At 46.1% G+C, this 22,209-nt stretch overlaps 1 protein-coding gene across 1 annotated transcript in view; it reads left to right on the plus strand.

Moving 5' to 3' along the window:
- Positions 1-498: 498 nt before the first annotated feature.
- LOC115472830 (dual specificity testis-specific protein kinase 1-like) overlaps positions 499-22,209 on the plus strand; it is a 221,254-nt gene continuing 199,543 nt past the window's right edge. The window contains exon 1 of the mRNA XM_030207278.1: positions 499-728. The gene's annotated coding sequence lies outside the window, so the exon portion shown is untranslated. The remainder of the gene's footprint in view (positions 729-22,209) is intronic.

Genomic DNA, 22,209 nt, shown 5'->3' on the forward strand with positions numbered 1-22,209 from the left:
GCTTGTTAATCGCCAATTATTATCACCAATTTAGCCAATTACTTGGTGTGCAGAGCTTTGATTCGCATGCAAAACTGAGCGCTTTACTTTGAGCAACCTTATAAAGAATCCTACCCCCCCCCCCCCCCAAATATGGCCTATCTAGTGTGCCCATTCATGCCATTTACTAGCCTTTCCTCTCTTTTAGAGATCCTACATACTTGCCCCAAGCTTTCATGACTAGAAACATATTTAAAAGTTTAGTGTCAAAATATTTATTTTATAGGGATGTTCTTGAGGGAGAGGTGTTGGGCTGGATAATTGAACTTCATAATCAACATTGTGAGGGAGCGCATAAGAGGCTCAAAGATAACTGAGGAGGTTGTAAAGCTGAAGTTTCCTAATGCCCTTACACTGGTCCTGCCTGACATTCGTCATCAAATGTTTCTTCCCCAGAACAGAACGAGCAACATGAGCGGGGGAGGGGGGCTCCTTCAAAGTAAGGACAACCCCTCTCAGGAAACAGGAAGAAGTGCAGTGATCGCAACACTATCAGGCAGCAGTCAGTAGAAAACGTGAAAGAGCAAGGTCGAGAAACGCCGCGATGCTTTCTGCAACATCCTAATGTACTAAATTTGCAGGAAAATGTAATCCATCTTCTACCTGCTTTCATCAGAGCCCCGAAATCCATTCGTCTACCGCCGATCGTTGAGGACCAGCAGCATCTCTCCGAGCAAAGGCGCAAATAGGTGCTTTGCATTATTTTTTTTCTTCTTTATAAATCAGGGAAGCTTTTTATAATTTTGTTGGGTTTTACTGTAAATCCTTGGTAGCATTCAGTTTAGAACATATGGGGGGGGGGTTTCCCCTTCTTTGTAATGCATGATTTCAGATTTTGATAAGACGAGGATCTGGGTTCGCAGAGGTATGACTGAATTGAGACGCTCTTCGTCCTCTGTTAAAGATGTAATTAAACTAGGGGCGCCTATTTATACGAAGAGAATTGATGTAACTTTTTAGGGCAAGCCTACAGAAAAGGTTGCTTTCACGCTTTCCTGTTTCATTAAAGTTCTTGGTGGAGAAAGGGGCTGTTTACAAGAGAGAAGCTGCTTCCTGCTTCAGTAAGGGAAATACATACTGAAAAAGAATGCAAATGTTCTGTTCATCTTTGTAATTCAGTACTGCCTTTGTCTCAAAGTACTTATAGACACAATATAAGTTTATAATTCCCTTCAGGGGGTTCAGCGATCTTAGCAAAGTTCTTGTTCCCCATCTGTTACTCTTAATTCTGCTTTAACCGTTTTCCAAGTCCCAGTGGTTTGCTTCTATTCCCTTTCAGACCAGTTGGGGCTCAGTGGTGCTCACTATAAGTTTCTGGGAATAAAATGTTCGGTTTGTGAAACCCAGGTATATGCAGATGTTATTGGTTTAAAGTACAATATATCCAGTTTTTAACTGCGCTCTAATTACAAGCTAATTCTTTCACTTCTACCACAGAGCGCTGAAACTTGCAGGATTTAATTTCCTTCTGTCATTTTGAAAATGCAAGCTTTCCATTATCATGAAATAAAATGCACATAGAAAAGCTTTTCGGGGGCTGATTCCACCCAGGGATCCTGAGGTATAGAAATGTGTACATCCCCCTAGCTGCGGCTTTCACACTTGCTGAATTGAATGGCAGTGCTGCAGAGAAGGGAGCTTGCAATTTAGCTTTTGAGCTTGTAGATCTAGAAGTCACTGCTGGTTCTTAATGCTGAGTACCATTGGCATAAGCGTTCATATAAACAGAGCGGCAGACGTAAGTGCCTCTTTCTTTTCTGGAAGGGCAGGTACAGGCAAGATCTGCTGCTCACAAGCTTTAATAACAGCAGGGAAACAGCAGCTAGTACTCTGAGTAGAAAGCGCTGGCAGTGCATCCTAAAATTGTCTGGTACATCAACATAGTGTAACAGGAGGAGGGATGGCCATCTCTCCTAGAAACTGTTGACCACATAATTGAAAGGTAGAAAGTGAAGTGTGCTATGCCAAACTATGGAGGAGCAGATTGAATCTTTTCAGCTTTTTTCAGGGAATTTAGTCACACATAAGAATAGCCATACTGGGTCAGACTAATGGTCCATCTAGCCCAGTGTCCTTACAGCCCTTAACCCTGTCTTAAGTAAATAACTCGAGTGTGCTTCATTAAGCTCAAGGGAAAAACTGAACTGGCTCTATATACTACAGTCGAGAAGTCTTTTATATATTTGCAAGCCTTAACAACATATCTGTTGGAGGAGTATTCTAATTGTTAGAGTAGTGAGCTGAGAACCTCACTGCTGCACCTTGTGACTCTGGCCAAGTCACTTAATCCTCCATTGCCTTAGGTACAAACTTAGGGGCCCTTATACTAAAGTGCACTGAAATCTGGGCTTAACGCGCCCTAACATGGGACTTTGCCACACGCTAAATTCAGATTTAACATGACACAATTTTTAAAAAATTTAATATTTTTTTCCGGCTGTGCACTAATCTTATAGTGGATGATACTTGTAAAATGTTAACTCAGGAGCTCTTAGCACCTCATATTTACGAGGTGGTATGTGCTCCTTCTTTAACTCTGCATTAGCTAGTTACAGTGTGCTAATGCGAACATTAGTGCACGACCTGAAAAAATTATTTTAAAAAGTCTTAAATCATGTCATATTAAATCTGGGCTAGCTGGTTAATGCTTCCAAGCCCATTCTCTGCCCATGGCACACTCCCCCCCCCCCCCCCCCCCCCAAAACATAGCTGGCTAGCAAATTAGCACATGCTAACAGGCAAAATACCACAAAACATCTCCTTCGATTGTAAACCCTCTGGGGACAGGGAAATACCTAGTATACCTGAATGTAACTCACCTCGAGCTACTATTGAAAAGGCATAAGCTAAATCCAAATAAATAAATTTCATAAAGCATGAATCGCAGTGACCTTTGTCACCCTCTAATGCAAGGGAAAAGATCTTTCATAAGACAAACTATCAATTCAGCATTTAATCTAAGCCATAAATTTTGCATGTTGAGTACTGCTGATTTGTATTACGGTTCTCTACTGCTGAGTTAGGGCACATTCACCAGTGAAGTCTGTGGATCAAGGGGCTGAGGAATTATTGCCTTTGATGTAGCCTTTGGGTGATATTGCGGTAATGCATTTCAGGGGCCCCTTGTTTTCCTTACCTGCACCCATTTAAAATGGTTTTTGTCTACATTATTGTTGACTGCTGTGTTGTGTCATGATGTGAATGGTGATATATCAAGCACTTGTAATAAATAAGGAAACAAATTTCCCCCCTGTTTACTAAGCCACGCTAGCAGCTGCCATGCGCTAATGCTGACACAGCCCATTCACTCTCCCCCCTGTTTACTAAGCCACGCGGCAATGCTGACACAGCCCATTCAAAGTGAATGGGCTGTGTTGGCAGTAGCGCACCATGGCCGCTAGCTGGCTTAGTAAATGGGGGGGGGAGAGTGAATGGACTGTGTCAGCATTAGCGCATGGCAGCTGCTAGCGTGGCTTAGTATGGGCTGTGTCAGCATTGCCGTGCAGCTTAGTAAACACGGGGGAAACTATGCACAAGGAACCAATAGTGCACTCAGAGGCAGACAACAATATGCATAGTTGTTTCAGGGTAAAATGTGTCTACAAGTACTTCCTTAGGGTCCCTCTGGACCGGCCCAAAATGGCTGATGGGTTATGCACTGAGAAGACTGATTTTGAGCCAGCCAGTAAGAGCCCTGTTCAGCCCCCTGGAAGCCTCAGTATTCTCAGTCTCTACCTGCTGGTAGGTGAGCTCCTTAGTCTCAAAGTTTCTCTTCTGAATTTTTTTCTAATTTCTGTCTTCTTTAAAAAAAAAAAAAAAAAAAAAAGGAAGATTAAGGTTTTTCTGTGTACTTTTCTCTCCTTCATCTGTGCACCATTTTTTTTTAGTTTGTTGACAGAGACTGAAGCCCGTGGGAGTTCTCTGATCCGTTGGGGATGTTAAACCCAGGTGACCGAGTCCCTTCCTCTCCTATCCCTGAGCTTTCCCTGAATGCATGTGGGCTCAGGGTAGACTGGTTTGCTGGCCTCAACCCCTTCAAGGGAAGGGAGTTTGCAGAGCCATGAGAAACAGCCGCTCTGTTTTAAAAAAGGAAAAAATGGTAAAGCGCTGTTTCTTCAGCAGGGCAATGCAGTGGTTTTAGCTTGCTGCTGTGGCTGTCTCCTTTTAGGGGCTTGGGGTTTGTATTTGGGTACCTTTTCCTTTGGTCAGATAGTGGGTTTGTTGTCTTGGCATGGTTTCGAAACAGCCTGGAACTGCAGAGTTGCGTTTGCAAAAAAATAAAAAGGACTTCTCAGTTTGGGGCTGTTGCAGCAGTATGGCCTTGTGTTGGGCATTAGACGCTTTGTGGATGTTGGTTTTTGGCGGGAACTCCACCATTTTGTTTGCGTTCATTGCGGTGACAGAGCGGACTAGGTGTCTCTCGCAGCAATCCTCTATTTTTCCGTCGGACTCTTCAGTAGGGCTGAGAGGACTCCCCAGGGGGAATTTCCTGTGCATTTCGCGCTACTAATATTTTATTTTATTTATTTATTTATTAGGATTTATTTACCGCCTTTTTGAAGGAATTCACTCAAGGCGGTGTACAGTAAGAATAGATCAAACATGAGCAATAGGCAATTAGAGCAGTAAAAATATTCGAACAACAATACAAAGTATGGCATGGTATACTACTTGCAATGACAACACACTATGTACTAGAACATTATAATTGGTAGTGAAGGGTAAGGCAAAGTTGTAACATATAGATGAGTAAGAAAGTAGGAAGAATTAGAAAGTAAGGTGATTGATTTGAAGAAAATTGCACGTGAGGTCAGAGAGATGGTTAAATATTATCTCAGCTAGGGTAGGAGGTTTTTGTTCTCCAGCCTTCCCATTCCGATCGGAGGTGGATCTGGGGCCTTCTAGGGGCAGGGGGCTTCCTTGGGTGCTTCTCTCTCTTGGATAGTGTGCGTGAAGGTGTAGGGGGGCCCTTTTAGGGGGATCTGGAGGAACAGCCTTTGGAGGATAAGGGTTTTGAGTGTGCTGGGGCAGATTCTTTTTCGTTTTCTGTCTCCGGATGCAGAATCCTTGGTGGTGGGGGTATTGCAGGGTGAAATCTTCCACGTTCTTTGTTTGGGGCAGGAGCAGAAAGCTTCTGTGCTATGGTTCCCTGCATTAGGGGACTTTGCAAGTCGGGTAGGCCTTTCCCTTTCATCGTGCCATCTAGATTTGTGTGCATCTCCAGGAGGACATTATAGTTCTCTAGCTCCAGCATTGGTCTTCACTTGGTGCGGCTCAGAATCGGAAGGTCATTAAGCCCTTGGTGGGAGTCGCTGGGATTTGGCTCTTTCGGTCCTTATGCCAAATACAAAACAAATTCTGGCAATGATTACTTCCTCCCTGTGTCTCTTAGGAATGCCAGAATCTGAATGATGCAAGGGTAAAATCCATGCATTCTCTAGATGGTTAATGTTTGTGTCCCTTTTGAATGAGAACTGAAATTTACAGCCTTTTAATGATGGCTCCAACTGTCTTAATTGCTCATTAAGGGTCTGTTTTAGCTTTCTAGTTGCTGCAGTAGGTTCTCTCTAGTCTTCTTAGAGAACATGCCATGTGCCAGCCCAGAAAGCTCTGGGGCTGTGTTAGCATTTGCCCATCGTTTCTGACAATTTGCATCCAAATTTCACATTTGGGTCCAGTGATGGCACTGGTACTGCATGACGGTTCAGCACATACTTCCAGCTTTGCTAGGGCTGTTTTATTCTAGAGGATTGTCTGAATGATTTGATTGAAAAAAAAATCCCAGGAAGATCCTTAAGTTATTTGGTTTGCTGCATACGGTACTGGGTTTATCTTGCATCAATGTACAGTAGTTTTCATCTCCTCTCTTTAGTGATGTGGTTAGGAAAGGATTTTCTGATGTGATGTTAGAATCCCTTTAGCCCAGTGGGCAGTCTAGGGATGGTACTCTTTTACAGATACATCTGTAGGAGGAAATCATATGTCCGCAGGAGATTGTGAAACCAATGGTTTCTCTTGATTCCCTTATCTGAGAGTGAAATTCACAGTTAGGCCTTCCCTTGTGCTCGAAGCCCGAGTGCACATCATTTGTTCTTAAGGAGTTTGTAGTACTGGATCCTTGAGGCAAGTCTAAGTTCTTCTGTCATCCATACTTGTGGAATATTCTGCATGGGCTTTTATATGCTGTTCTATGTATTCTGAATTTAAGGTTTTGAACCAGAAAATTTATCTGGAGAACATGGTCGTACAATTTTGTTTCTCTCCAAAGCTAATTTATTTCAGCAGGCAATTCCTTTGCAGATAGTGGCCTATCGGACATCGAGTCACTTTATTTCTCCTTGTCTGTTTCTCATCTTTTCAGGATCTCTTTCCCCATTTGTGACCTTTCAGTATTTAGAGAAGCCTGCTGCCTTCTTGTTGATCTTTTTCTTTGGGATCCTGTATGTCAAATTATACAAAGGCTTGACAGTGTTCCCTTCAGCATGCTGTTGTGAGTCCCTGAAGCAGGGGCGTAGCCAGACACCCAATTTTGGGTGGGCCTGGGCCCAAGATGGGTGGGCAGAAGTACTCCGCAAGTGATTTGGTCTCTCCCTCTATCACTTGCATGCCATATGGTCTCTCAAACATCACCCCCTCCACTGCATACCTTTTAAATATCAGATTTTCACCGACAGCAAGCAGCAAGTAATACACACCGCTCATGTTGGCCCCCCAGCCTGTTTCCGCATAGCCGAGAATAGAACAGAGGGAAGGCTGTGGGGCTGGTGCGAGCAGTATGTATCAGTTGCTGCTCACTGCAGGCGAAGATCTGCTATTTACAAGGTATGCAGGAGGGACAGTTGTTGGGAGTTTTCGGCTGGTAGGGCTTGGGGAATCCCTGCTAGCCACATCATAGATGTGCTGCTAATGGGTAGGCCTGAGCCCAAAATGGGTGGGCCTGTGCCCACCCGAGCCCACCCTTGGCTACGCCACTGCCCTGAAGTCTCCTGAGACAGTTAATGCATCTCGCATGGCTATGCCTCATGAAGCAATGATATCACCATCATTTCTCTTAATGCCTTCCCCTAATCTGTCTAAGCCATTCTAGGTGAGAGCCTACAGATCGAGGAGGGCAGAGCAGGAGAAACCATTAGGTCTCTCATTCCCTTGGTCAGCCAAATTTTTACTACCATTTTGAACTTCTTCTCTGAATACTACAAGGTTCCTTGTGGCTTCCTGAATACTTGGGACTTTTCCAGCATAAAGTGTTTGGGATTTTTGTGGATTTCCTTATATTGGATTCAGATGTTTGCTCTTATTTTCTTGGTATCTGGAGTCTGGTTAACTAGCTACATCTTTTTTTTTCATTTGTTTCTCAAGTGTTGAGTCAAGGAATTACTTTTTGATCCTGAGAACTTGGCTGGTTTCTTTCCACAAGTCATCACTACATAGGGGTTGACTGGACTGAGGGGTTCCTACTAGCCCAGATGCAGTCTCTCCTGTCAGAGTGGTTGACTCGGTCATCTTATTTAGAAGGCTATGCTGCTGATCATGGCTGCTCTGCTTCGCAGTTTCCAGTGAGGACTTCCAGAGCTCGATCTGTGGACAAAAATCTCTCTGATGACAGTCTTGTGGCCTGGGGGACCTACTCTTGACTTTAGCTGGGGCAAGGGGTTCAGGTTCCAGGACCAGAGTGAGTTGACTGTGACTAGTTTCAGCTTCTCTTCAGTGACTCGGCAGTGTCAGTCAATGAGACAGCTGTGTTATTGTTCTCATCTGTCAAAGCAACAAGATCAGTTGCCTGCCGATGGCATGGATCCTTCTCCTCATAGGTTAGGCAGGCGATTGTCTCCAGGGGCCTTGAGCCTCCTGTATGTTTGTTGTCCCTTGCCTTGGTTAGACCGGGTCTTTTAGTGGATGGAGAGGCATGGTTCCTGAATCTTATATTGTTTTCAGGTTTGGTTTTGTACTACTTGTTCTGTGGTTCTATGGGGTCTAGTAGTGGAGTCTTTCCTTACTCTTCTTGAGTCGATAATTCTTTTCTTTGGGTCCAACGACTGTGCCCTGTCTGGCTCATTTATGTCTTCTGGCTTGGCTTTGGTGAGGCAGCTGTTAAGACAGTGGTGTTTTTCTCCAGAAGTGATGGTTAAGGGACTTACTTTCTGGCATCACTCTATTTCTTTGCCTTCTGTCATAGATTGGGACATTCAGGAGATCATTTTGAAGCCCACGGGGTTGTATGGTGCCGTTCTGTGGTGCCACAGATACTTGATTTATTTTTTGTTGCAGAGTGGTTTGAACTGGGGATAGCCTTTGTTTCCCTTTTGGTCAGGTGGTGATGCTGGCTTCTTTCAGGATACCCCTTTGCGAGTCTTTAAGCTATTGTGAAGTCCCTGAATGGTGTTGGTCTCTTATGTCGTCCAAGTGGTCCTTTCTTTCTCCTTCAGTCTTAGATTTCAGTCTTAGATTTTCGTTCTGCTTCACCCTCCTTTTTACCTTGTTCTCTCCCTTCTCTTTTTCTAGTGGACCTTCCTCTGCAGATGGTATTTTTTGTTTCAGGCCCATTTCTTGGCAACTTGGGGGCCCCAGCTGGAGCCTCTCTCTCTCTCTCAGGGTTCTCCTCCTTGCTGTGTAGTGGGTCCATGTGGATTTAATGTGGACCAGTTCCTTTCTTTCATCAAAAGGTCTGGTCATCCTGTCATATTTCCAGTCTATGGTCCTTATTTCTCTAGGCTGTGCCTGGGGTTCCCAGGACCACTGCTCCTCAAGTAACTTAGCTGTGGTAGCTGTCTCTGCATGATAGGTGGTGAGTGATGAGGCCCAGATGTGTCTCAGCTGACCCTTGTTCAGGGACTTGAAAGGTCCCTTGGTTCTGTCTTCTTTCGGGTTTTTTTTTTTCTTTCTACTCATTTTGTGAGAAGGCAGACCTCCTCTTAGAGCGTTCTCTGGTGCTTCTGGTGCGGGTTGGCACTACAGCACTCAGGTATTCCAGTCATCTTTTGTTATTTGGAATTGTTGAATATATGTCCAGGTGCGCCGAGACTTGGTTTTTGGTCAGCAGGATCTTGCAGTAGTTGTTTTGGCCCAGATCCCTCCCTATACAGTGTCTGATTTGTTTGTTTCGGCCGCTATGTGGTTCTGTTCGGTTCAGCGGTTTTGTGGTTATGTTAGTTCTGTTTGCTCTTGTCTCTGTGGGGAGCTATTTGATTTTTTTTAAAAACACAAAAAGACCAAATACACAACTGATACTACGCGGTTGCACATAAATTCCTTACTGATGTTGCTGACTCAGTTTGGTGTAGTGCCAGCAATGTCTTTGTTTGTAGATGGCTGTGTGAACTGACTTGCGCACAGATGTCTGGGTTCTGTCTTTTCTGTTGCTTTGACACATGAATACTGAGACTTCCAGGGGACTGAGCAGGGCCCTTATTGGCTGGCTCAAAATTGGTCTTCTCAGTCACCACCTACTGGTAGGCGTGCATAACCCATCTGTTATTCTGGGCCAGTCCTGAGGGACTAAAGGAAAGCCAATTAGCAGGTAGGACCTAATTTATCCTTATTCCCTAGTTAAATTTTCAAAGAGAGAGAGTGTGTGTGGTTTCCCTTGGAAAACTGGTGCAAAGTCAGTGGCAAAAAGCACCCACCTACATAGTTTTGAAATTTGCCCCATGGGGTCAGATATACTACCAATATTGTGTTAGGGGTGTTGCTTTGGTATCTTGGTTTCCTGGGAACTTCTCCAAATACTGATGGAGTACTCCCAGAAAATAAAGACAGTAAACCAAGAAGTATTCTATAAACACTAATAATAAAATAGCTTTTGGAATCTGCTTGTGATTTAACAACTTTGAATAATTATGTGCCTTCAGCAAATTTGATCACCTTACTCCTTGTTCCCATTTCCATATCATTTGTAAAACTTTCAGCTGCATATTTTTTGGTTAGTGCTTCAGGCTTCAGTGCTAAACATTACAGATTATTGTAACACATATTATGGACTCTTGACTACTGCAACTTACTCCTCACCGGCCTCCCACTTAGCCATCTATCCCCCCTTCAATCTGTTCAGAACTCTGCTGCACGTCTCATATTCCGCCAGAACTGATATACTCATATCACCCCTCTCCTCAGGTCACTTCACTGGCTTCCAATCAGATACCGCATTCAATTCAAGCTTCTCCTTCTTACCTACAAATGCACTCAGTCTGCTGCCCCTCACTACCTTTCTACCCTCATCTCCCCTTACGTTCCCGCCCGTAACCTCCGTTCACAGGACAAATCCCTCCTCTCTGTACCCTTCTCCACCACCGCCAACTCCAGGCTCCGCTCATTCTGCCTCGCCTCACCCTATGCTTGGAACAACCTTCCTGAGCCCTTACGCCAAGCCCCCTCCCTGCCCATCTTCAAGTCTTTGCTTAAAACCCACCTCTTCAATGCTGCATTCGGCACCTAACTCTTACCGTTCAGTAAATCCAGACTGCCCCAATTTGACCGCCCCTAGCGGACTGACCGTTCACTTGTCTCTTAGATTGTAAGCTCTTTGAGCAGTGACCGTCCCTCTTTGTTAAATTGTACAGCGTAACCCTAGTAGCACTTTAGAAATGTTAAGTAGTAGTAGTAGTTGCATCAAAAAATGGGCTTAGAGCATTTTAATATGAAACTTTCCTGTGTCCTAAGCTGATTTAACACAGCAGTAGAATCAGTCTTTTTATTTATTTATTTTTTGTTTGTTTGTTTGCAGCTCATGCACTAATGTTGTCAGCACTTGGCAACTGCAAATAATTAACGTATGAGCACTTACCACATCCTGTTTAGGAGATACTAAGTCCTCCCATGTTAAGTCTGCATTATCCATTTAATGTGCACTAATCAGAATGCATTAGCTGGATATTGCTTCCATACCCATTCCCCGCCCATGACATGCCTCCTCCAAAAATATATTTTTGAAAATTAGATAAATAACACATAGTTACCATGCTGATAAGGAAAACATCACAAAATGCTTTAATGCATGTTGTGGTGAGCATTTTCTCACATGTTAAGTGCTCATTAGGGCTTCATACCCTTTAGTAAACTATATTTGTGATTGCCTGCACACCAATTTTGTATGTTATAGTTGGCACAGAATGCCACTGCATTTTTGGTTTCTGGGTGTTATTTAAGGGATAGGATCATTTCTGTCCTGGCTTCTCTGCACTGGTTGCCTGTTTTACAGATGATCTATCTTAAGACATGTTGTTTGATTTTTAAGGCCTTGCATGGTATTGGCCTGTACTTTCTTAAAGACCTTCAGTGCCTTATGTTCCCTCAGGCCTCATTGGTCTGCTGAGGAGTGATTGATTGTTCTATCTGTGAAGGAGGCCAGGCTGGGGTTTTTTTGGTGGTCAAAGTAGTCCCCTGTACACAAGTGCCAAGATGTGAATGACTTATGGGGGCCACAGTGGCATAGCTAGGATTGAATGGGCCCTTATAACAACATCTTTCTTGATTGCGGACAGAGAGAAGCATATAAAATATGATGGCAAAAATGAACTGGAAACCTCAAGAAGTCAGAATGCATATACAGCAGAACTAGAAAAATAGAAACTGAAATGCAAAATATCAGAGATACAGATTGATTTCCCAAAGCTAAATTCAAAATAAATTACTTTCTCCAAGGATAAGCAGGACATGCTGTTCTCACATGTGGGTGATGTCATCCATTGAGCCTGGTACAGACACTGCCCAGCCCAGACACTGCCCAGCATTCTTTCATTTTCTAGAAGCCTTCTCACCCACCCAACTTATGAGGGACCCACAGTTTTGTTTCTTCTGCAGAGCTGTGTAGACGTGTTTCTCCTCGTCTCTGACGCATGGTTTCATTGCTTCATTTTTTCCTAGCCTTCCTGTTGCTATTCACTGTGAGTAATGTGGGACCAATTTTATTTTTAGTTTCTTTTGTTCCCTTATTTGTTCTTAGAGTTTTTCAACAGCATTTTTAAAGTTTCCTTTTGCTTTTCTACAGCTTGCAGCCTTCTTAGGCCTAAACTCCCAGTCGTGGCCTTCAAAAAAATGTTTTATTAAGACAATTGAGCCATTTTCATTTCAGCTGTTTTTCTGGAGATGTCCCAAAAACCTTCCAGTGATTTTAAGAAGTGGTTTGAGGTGCAGAAGGACCATGTCTATGACAGACACTCACAACTGATGCCTATTGTGCCTTAGTACTGATCATCAGTCCTCTCACTGTAAACTCAGTTCTAAAATTCAGAAAAGAACACAGAAGAGTCAAGAGGCTCAGCACAAGAAACGTTTTGGCATGCTGAAGTCTGATCCATCAACATCAGCATTGGATACATCGACCCCAATGGTATCAGGAGCTGCATTGAATGCTGGAGATGCACTGGCATTGAGGAAGTTTCCACCTGCCTCAACATCAGGCGTTAGTAATGCCCACTTGGGACGAGCATCAACAGACCCGACACTGAGGACCCTTGAGGATTCTGCATCTCCCTCATTGGCACCAAGGGATACCGATGTCCTGCATCAAGCAAAGGCAAAGAAGCATGTACATAGCTCCCCCTCGAAGCATGGTGCCAGGAGTGCTAGGGCACTGGCATCACAATATTTGAGAAGTGTCAGCACCATGAGGACTGCTCTCCTCTGTGGAAGTGGTGCAGATGTGCCAGTCTCCCCACAGCCAGAACCCCACCTCTAGTTCGGCTCCTACTTCTTCGCAGACTGTTCCTGCAGTGGTACCAGCACTGGCCCTGGCCCTGCCTTTACTGATGCCTGCCCTTGAGGAGCAGCACTGGGTCATGTTATAGTAGAAGCTGGGGTGCATCCTTGGTTGGTGTGATGCTGAGGCATCGAGGGTGTTGTACTAACTATGGTGCCACTCCAGCCCATCTTGGAGACCCACGCCCTGTCTGTCAGGCATTCGTTGATGCCAGTGCCTTGTTGAGCATTGGAGCTGGCACTGACTAATACAGTGCTCCTTTCCAGCCCATTGAGGAGGTGACCCAGAGTCCAGAAAGGACTGTACCTCGGCATTCTCACTCAGAGCCTGGTAATATGGTCTGAGGCAAATGCAGAGTCAGACATCCAATCAGGCGTAGTTTGCTAAGTCAGATACCGACCGCTCCTGGGGTCTGATTTTGAGCGAGAGGACCTCTTGGAGGAGGGATCCTTTGGTCTACCTTCAGACCCCTCTCCACCACAGAAAAGGAGAAAGTCTCCACCAAAGAGCTCTTTTTTTGTCAACTATCTGAGGGAGATGGCTGAAGCCATTTCATTTAAGTTGGAAAACAATGATGAGCCCAGGGCCGAGATGTTGGACATCCTCGTATAATTCCCTTATTAAGGAAACTGTGACAATACCCATGCACAACATCCTTAAGAATGCACAGATGCGGAATTGGGAGACCTCACTCATTATGCAGGTTGTTCCAAAGAAGGTGGACTCTATGTATAGAGTCCAGAAGGCCATCTGGTAATTTCAGGCACCTTTTTGTGCCTTAGTCGTAAGAAAAACAGGTCTGGGTGAAAACGTCCACGTGCTCGTCAGGGACGTTCTTTTTTTTTTTTGATTATGGGTCAAGGACGTCCAAGTGTTAGGCACGTCCAAGTCCCGCTTTCGCTACGCCTCCGACATGCCCCCTTGAACTTTGGCCGCCCCTGCGACGGAGTGCAGTTGGGGACGTCCATAATCGGCTTTCAATTATACCGATTTGGACGTTTCTGTGAGAAGGACGTCCATCTTCCAATTTATGTCGAAAGATGGGCATCCTTCTCTTTCGAAAATGAGCCCAATGGCCTCCATAGTGTATGTCACATCCATAGCATGCCTCCATTTGTGAGGTGCCCAATGAACTCTGGCTTCCCAATGGTGTCGGGTGATGAGGAATATGATGAATGTCATCTCAGCCACCCGAGAGTTGCAACAATCCCATTTCTGGTAGACAGTTTGTACCAATTTGACTGGGACTTTCATTCCAAATTCCTTCTCTGCAGAAAATTCTGACCACAGATGCATCCTACTTGGAATGGGGTGCTCATGTAGATTGGCTCACACTCAGGGTCACTGGTCCATTCAGGAGACCCACATTCACATTATCCAGATTGCCATGTATTATGTCAACAAGAAGGGGAGTACAGGATCATACCCCTTGTGTCAGGGAATGGTCGGGATGTGGCAGTGAGCCACCAGCCATGGCATGATACTCAAAGCCACATACCTGGAGTGCAAAGTCAACAGTCTGGTGGACAGACAGAGCAGGATGATGAAACCACATAGTGGTCTCTCAGTATGGGCATTGCCTGCAAGATCTTCCAGGAGTGGGGCTTCCCCTCAATGGTTCTCTTTTCTACTCATATCAACAAAAAAGCCCCTCAGTACTGCCCCAGACTCGGGTCATATGGCAGACTAGCATCAGATGCTTTTCCCTTAGATTGGGGGAAAGGCCTCCTGTATGTGTATACTTCACTTTTTCTAGTAGAAAAGACTCTGCTGAAACTCAAGCAGAACCGGTGAACCAGGATCCTCATTGTGCCTTATTGGCCGAGACAGATTTGGTTCTCTTTTCTTCTGGAGTTGTCCTCCGAAGAACCTTTAGAAATTGGACTGTTTTCTGACCCTCATTACCCAGAATGAGGGATCTCTTCTGCATCCCAGCCTCCAGTCGCTGGTCCTCATGGTTTGTGTTGAGAGCATAGGATTTGCATCCCTTCAACTACCTGAGAGTGTTTCCAAGGTCTTGCTAGTTTTCAGGAAAGATTCCATTAGGAGGGGTTATACTTTCAAATGGAAGAGGTTTGTTGTCTAGTTTGAGGGCAAGGCCCTAGATCCTTCTTCTTGCTCTATACAAAAACTACTTGAGTTCTTCCTACACCTCTCTGAATCTGGTTTAAAAACCAGTTCTGTAAGGATTCACCTCAGTGCAGTTAGCGATTACCATTGCTATATAAAAGGTAAGCTGATCTCTGTACAGCCTCTAGTTCATTTTATGTGAAGTTTGCTTCTGACGAAGCCCTCCATCAAACCTCTCATTGTGTCATGGGACCTCAACGTCGTTCTCACCCAGCTGATGAAAGCTCCTTTTGAACCACTTGGTTCTTGTCATCTGAAGTAACTGACCTGGAATGTCATATTTTTGGTGACGATCACTTCAGTTCACAGAGTCAGTGAGTTGCATGCCGTAGTAGCTGATCCACCTTGCACAAAGTTTCACCATAACAGTGTAGTTCTCCTCACACACCCTAAGTTCTTTCCTAAGATAGTGCTGGAGTTCCATCTTAATCAGTCAATTGTTCTCATCCTGGAGAAAGTGCACTGCACACCCTGGACTGCAGGCGATCCTTAGCTTTCTATCTGGAGCAGATTAAAGCCCATAGAGAGTCCACCCAACGTTTTGTTTCATTTGACCCAAACAGGATGGGACAGCCATTGGTAAATGCACTTTATCCAATTGGCTAGCAGACTGCATCTCCTTCACTTATTCCCAGGCTGGGCTGACTCTGGAGGGTCATGTCACAGTTCATAATGTCAGAGCCATGGTGGCCTCCACTGAAGAGATTTTCAGAGCTCCAACACGGTCTTCAGTTCATACATTCACATGTCACTATTGTCTCGAGCAGAATACCTGATACAATAGTTGGTTTGGTCAGACAGTTCCAACTGCACCCTCTTAGGCCCATTCTAGCCAATATTCAAATCAGTTTAAGCAAGCAGGAGCCTCTTCTGCCCGATTTCAATTGTTTATCACTGCCTAACTGATGTTCTCCAAGGACAAGCAGGTCTATCTTTTCTCACAAGTGGGTAATGCAGGCCAAGTTGCCTGGTTCAGGTTTTATGACAAGCATAAGAAGAACTTTGTAGAGCAAAAGGCATGTCCACTGCGCATGCGCTCGTGCCTTCCCGCCCTCTGTGCCAATGTAGTCACTCCAGTTACTTTTTTACCGTGGTGAGGAGAGGATGTACTTTTTTCACCATCTCCACTCTTGCTTGGTCCAAGAGCTTCTTTTGTGCCTCCGACGTGTTTTTCTTATCTTTTTTTGCAGTTCTTCCATTCGCGGAACTTTGTTTTACCCCTTCCTTTATTTTCTTAATTTTTTGCCAAATTTTTAAATTTCCTTAATTTTTTGTCTTCACAAAGCTACTTTTGAGCCTTGGCCTCAGCTGGGTTTACTCCCTAATTTTTCTCAGGTGCCTCGTCTATTTTTTCCTTCACCATCACATTTTTTAATTTATCCAATAAAGTTTTCATGTCCATGTCCACCAAAGTTCCCAGTGGCTTCAAGCGCTGTGCCCGGTGCAATTGGACGATCTCAGAACAGACAGCCATTCTTGGTGTCTCCAGTGTTTAGGACCCGACCATAGCCCTGAAAACTGCAACCTGTGTCTTCATATGAAGAAAAGGACCCAACTTTCCAGAGAGGCTCAACACAAGAAACTTTCTGGAGCCAAGTTTGATTCCTTGGCGTCGACATTGGCATCGCACCAGTGTCCAGACCATCAGTAAGCATGACTGCTGCTAATGGGAGCAGTGGTGCATCGAGTGGGTCTCCACCTGTCTTGGCCTACTGATGTGCAAACCCCCGGGACTTGCCATTGTCAGACTCGACCCCGAGGCAACATGAGGATTCAACGTCGTCCTCATCAGCACCGAGGAGCCTCGTGACAAGCTTCATGCAAAGGCCAAGAAGCATCATCATTGATCCCCCTCGACGCATGGTGCTGGGAGTTCTAGGACGTTGAGGGATTTAGCACCCGAGAAGCATCAGTGCTGGGAGGACCACTCTCCCTCCATACAGAAGGTACTGATGTGCTTTTCTACCAGTAGCCACTAGTCAGCTCTGGTATCGACCTTGACAGTCCTGCAACCTGTCTCTCAACCAGAGCCCCAGCCTTTTCTGATGTTGGCCCTCGATGAGCGCATCTGGGCCTTGCTTCCTGAGCTGCTTGATGGCCTTATGCAATGGTGTGCATCGGTACCAGGGGTGTTTGCTCCTACCCTGCCTCCCAATGCAGCCTCGCATGACCCTCAGACTGCAGTGTGGCTTCCGGTACCGCATGCGGCCTCAGTGTCGACTGCCACCCAAGCCGGGACTCCCTCGAGGTTGGTGGAGGAAACTTTGCTGGAGTCTAGATGAGAACTGACTTCTCAGCGCCATTCTTGAGTATGTGGTTCCTCTGTATCGAGGCAGACTTGGTCTCAACCCTCCCATCGAGAGGTGCTTGATACCAATGGAGAACGCTCATGGGAATCAGAGGAAGATCCCAGGTACTTTTCTTCAGATGAGTCCTATAGGATACCCTCTGAGCCCTCCCCTCCACCTGAAAGGAGAAATTCTCCCACGGAGAGCCTTTCACTTCCATCTTTTGTAAAGGAAATGGCTGATGCCATTCCATTTTCTTTAGAAGTGAAGGATGAGCCTAGGGCCAAGATGCTCAAGGTCCTGGACTACACGTCTCCTCTTGTGACTGTCCCTCTCCAAGAGGTACTCCAGGAAGTCCTCGTTAGGAATTGGGAGTCTCCTCTGTCAGTCCTGGTACTGCCTAAGAAGATTGATTCCATGTACTAGATCCATAGCACACCTGGATTTGATAAGCCTCAGTTGCCTCACAATTCCATGGTGGTGGAATCGGCTCTCAAAAGAGCCAGGAGTTCCAGGGACTATGTCTTGGTGCCCCCAGGTACAGAAGCTAGAACCTGGATTCTTTTGGGAGAAAGATGTTCCAGGCCTCAATGCTCATTTCCTGAATACAATCCTATCAGTTCTTTATGAGCATGTACTTGCAAAACACGGTGCACAAGTTGCCAGACCTGGCTGAGATGCTTCCTCCAGAGCAGGCCGAGTCACTTCGCAAGTTGGTAAAGCAGCAGAAGATGTGTTGAAAGTACTTGGCCAGGGGCACTTATGACACTTTTGACATGGCATCCAGGATCTCTGCGCACAGACTCTCATGGCTGTGTGTTTCTGAATTGGAACATTCTGTTCAGCAGAGGTTGGCGGATGCCCCATGCCGGGGGGATAACCTTTTTAGAGAGAAGATTGAGAAGGTCACAGACCAAATCAAAAAACATACTAATACCATCTCTTCTCTCTCCCGCTGGGTGCCTTCTGCATCTACCTCCTCAGCTAGGACTTTTGGCAAGCCAAGGAGGAGTCCCTAATACTATCAGAGGTGTAGGTACAACTCCTGGCTCGCCAGCCTGTTCAGGCTCAACCCCAGCCCGCTCGTTCATGTCAACAGCGTGCGCCTAAGGTCCCTGCTGCTCTCCGGGCAAAGCAAGGGATGAGCTTTTGACTGGCTCCAGCAGAGCATAGCCGTAGTAAAAGTGTCCGTTCCGGATGACTTGCCTTTCGAGGGGAGGCTGAAATGTTTTCACCCCTTATCACCTCCAACTGGTGGGGTCTTCAAATAGTCCATCTTGGATACGCCCTCAATTAGTATCTGAAACCCCCAAATTGCCCACCGAGAGTTCATTTGTTCAGCTCTCAGCACAGGCAGGTACTTACAGAGAAACTCAGTCCTTCTGAAGGCCCACACGGTTGAGCCCATTCCACCAAGGGAGGAAGGGCGGAGATTCTATTCCAGGTACTTACTTGTGGAAAAGAAAATGGGGGGGGGGGGGGGGGGGATGTCCCATCCTGGCACTACGGGCCCTGAACAAATTCGTAGTCTGAGAAAAGTTCAGAATGGTTTCCCTGGGCACCCTTCTCCCAATGATTCAAGGAAATGATTTGCTATGCTCTCTGGACTTAAAGAACGCATATACTCACATCCTGATACTTCCAGCCCAGCAGAAATATCTTCGGTTTCGGCTGGGAGCACCACACTTTGCTTTTGGCCTCGCGTCAGCTCCCAGGGTCTTCACCATATGTCTAGCAGTAGTTGCAGCGTCGCTACACAGACTGGGAGTCCATATGTTCCCATATCTCGATGATTGGCTGGTGAAGAGCACCTCTCCGGATGGTGCTCAGGAGTCCATGTGGAGGACTATTCGGGTGTCGAGCTACTAGTCCCATCTTCACCCTGTCCAGCGAGTGGAGTTCATAAGAGCCCTGCTCAGTACATAGAAGGTTCTAGCCTACCTTCCGGAGATGAGAGCAGACACTCTTGTTGCACTCACTTTCAGGGTTCGAGCCTCTCAGCAGGTCATAGCTCAGCAGATGTTGATATTGTTCAGCTACATGGCTTCCATAGTGTATGTTACACCTATGGTATGTCTTCACATAAGATCAGCTCAATGAACCCTGGCTTCTCTGTAGTGTCAAGCCATGGGGAGCCTAGAAGATGTCATCCAAGTGTCCCCAGAGCTTGTACGCACCCTTCAGTGGTGGACCATTCAATCCATTTGGCCTCTGGGACTTCCGTTCCAAATTCCTTGGCCACAAAAGGTGCTGATGACAGATGCATCTCTCCTGGGCTGAGGGGGCTCATGTAGATGGGCTTCACACTCAAGGTGTTTGGTCCACTCAGGAAACGAATCTTCAGATCAATCTCCTGGAGCTCTGGGCAATCTGGAATGCTCTAAAGGCTTTCAGAGATTGGTTATCTCATGAAATTTTGCTCATACAATCAGGTTGCCATGCAATACACCAACAAGCAGGAGGGTACTGGATCACGCCTTCTCTGTCAGAAGGCTGTCCGTATGTGGCATTGGGCTTGCCAGCATGGCATGTTCCTTTGAGCCACTTATTTGGCAGGCAAAAACAACACTCTACTGACAGACTGAGAAGGATAATTCAACCACATGAGGGGTCTCTCAATATGGGCATTGCCCACAAGATCTTCCGAGCATGGGGCACCCCCTTGGTGGATCTCTTTGTCACTCAAATCAATCAAAAAGTCCGTCAGTTCTGTTCCAGGCTCCATGCCCACTACAAACTCGCGTCAGATGCCTTCCTCCTCAATTGGGGGACAGGTCTTCTACATGCGTATCCTCCCATAACTCTAGTGGGGAAAACTTTGTTGAAACTCAAGCAAGACCGCGGAACCATGATTCTGATTGCGCCCTACTGGCCACAGCAGATATGGTTCCCTCTACCTCTGGAGTTATCCTCCGAAGAACCATGGCAATTGGAGTGCTTTCCGACCCTCATCAAGCAGAACAAGGGGTTTCTACTACATCCTCCAGTCTCTGGCTCTCACAGCTTGGATGTTGAGAGCCTAGAATTTGCTTCCTTGCGTCTTTCGTAGGGTGTCTCCTGGGTCTTGCTGGCTTCCAGGAAAGACTCCAGTAAGAGGTACTATTCTTTCAAATGGAGGAGGTTTGCCATCTGGAGTGAGGTCAAGGCCATAGATCCCCTTGCTTGCCCTACACAGACCCTGCTTGAATACCTTCTACACCTATCAGAGTTTGGCCTCAAGACCAACTCTGTAAGGGATCACCTTAGTGCAATTAATGCTTATCATCAATGTGGAGCTTCAGGCCTTAGTGTTAGATGCATCTTATACTAAGTTTCATCATAACAGAGTACTCCTCCGCATGCACCCTAAGTTCCTGCCGAAAGTAGTGTCAGAGTTCCATCTGAACCAGTCGATTGTCTTTCCAACATTCTTTTCCCGACCTCATGCCCATCCTGGAGAAAGCACTTTGCACACCTTGAATTGCAAGAGAACAGTGCCCTACTACATGGAGCGGACCAGGCCCCACAGACAGTCCGCCCAAACGTTTATTTCTTTTGATCACAACAGGATGGAGGTCGCCATCAGAAAATGCACCATTTCTAATTGACTGGCAGATTGCATTTCCTTCACTTATGCCCAGGCTGGGCTGGCCCTAGAAGGTCATGTCAAGGTTCACAATGTCAGAGCCATGGCTGTGTCAGTAGCCCACTTGAAGTCAGCCTCCATTGAAGAAATTTGCAAGGCTGCGATTTGGTCTTCAGTCCATGCATTCACATCACACTACTGCCTTGTGCAGGATACCCGACATGACCTTTAGTTCGGGCAGACAGTGTTGCAGAATCTGTTTGTGGTCTATAATCCAACTCCATCCTCCTATGCCTGTTTTATTCTGACCCAGGCTGCACTCTCATTCAGATTATATATAGTTTTAGATTAATTTGCGTTATGTCCTTGCCGTTGCGAGGACAATGTTTGTTGTTTTTAGTGAGCCTGGATACTAGGGATTCCTCCCTTTGTCCACTTGTCCTTGGAGAAAGTGAAAATACTTACCTGTAGCAGGTATTCTCCAGTGTTGCCAAGTAGACGGTCCCGAAACCCGGCCAGAAATTTCACACCCCCACCCCCGCCGTAATCGACCCCGCCTCTTCTGTCATCGGCCCGCCTCCTTTGTCATCGGCCCTGCCCAAAACATCACTAGCCCCGCCCAAAACGTCATCTAACCCCGCCCAAATATCACTAGCCCCGCCCCCAACGGCCCGAAAAACCGCACAAAAACCACCGAAAAAAACAAAAAACCAGCCCAAAAAATCGCGACCCGCAGCGGGCAAAAATTTCCCACAACGGGTCGCGGAAAACCGCCCAATTGGGCGGGAAAACCACCCACCTGGCAACCTTGGTATTCTCTGAGGACAGCAGACCTTATATTCTCACAATCCCTCCCACCTCCCCTTGGAGTTGTCTCCTTTATTATTTTTCCTTTTTTTGCTGTTATACTCAACTGAGGTGACCGCCTTTGCGTGGCGGGCGAGAAGGCACTTGTGCATGTGCAGTGGAGTGTGTCTTGCACTCCACAACGTTCTTCTTATGCTTGTCATAAGACCCAAACCGGGCAACGCAGCCTGCATTACCCACTTGTGAGAATATAAGGCCTGCTATCTTCGGAGAATACATGCTATAGGTAAGTATCTTCGCTATATTTAGTGGCACTTAACTGGACAATGCCACCGAATATCTTCACAGACCATCCAACAAAAAAGTGGTCAGGTATGGTACAGGGGCTATGCGGGTGCCAGCAATATTCAGTGCTGGGTCCCGCATAGCTAAGTTGGGTGACTTTAGGACTTATTCCCATTCATAGCACCTGGTTCCCTTCTTTTCTCCCTCAAGATCCAGTATTTCTCTCCTCCCCCCCCCCCCATGTCTGGCATCTCTCGCTGCGCCCTCCCCCCTCCAGCCTTCCAAACTTACATTGAGGTGCCTGCAGTAGAAGCACCACATCAGGCCTCCTCCAGCCAAACCTGCTGCCTTCCCTCTACCAGGTCCTGCCTCCTCTGCAAGAGGTAGTCCCTACCACCAAT

The sequence above is a fragment of the Microcaecilia unicolor genome, chromosome 6, assembly GCF_901765095.1.
Source record: "Microcaecilia unicolor chromosome 6, aMicUni1.1, whole genome shotgun sequence".
Lineage (NCBI taxonomy): Eukaryota > Metazoa > Chordata > Amphibia > Gymnophiona > Siphonopidae > Microcaecilia > Microcaecilia unicolor.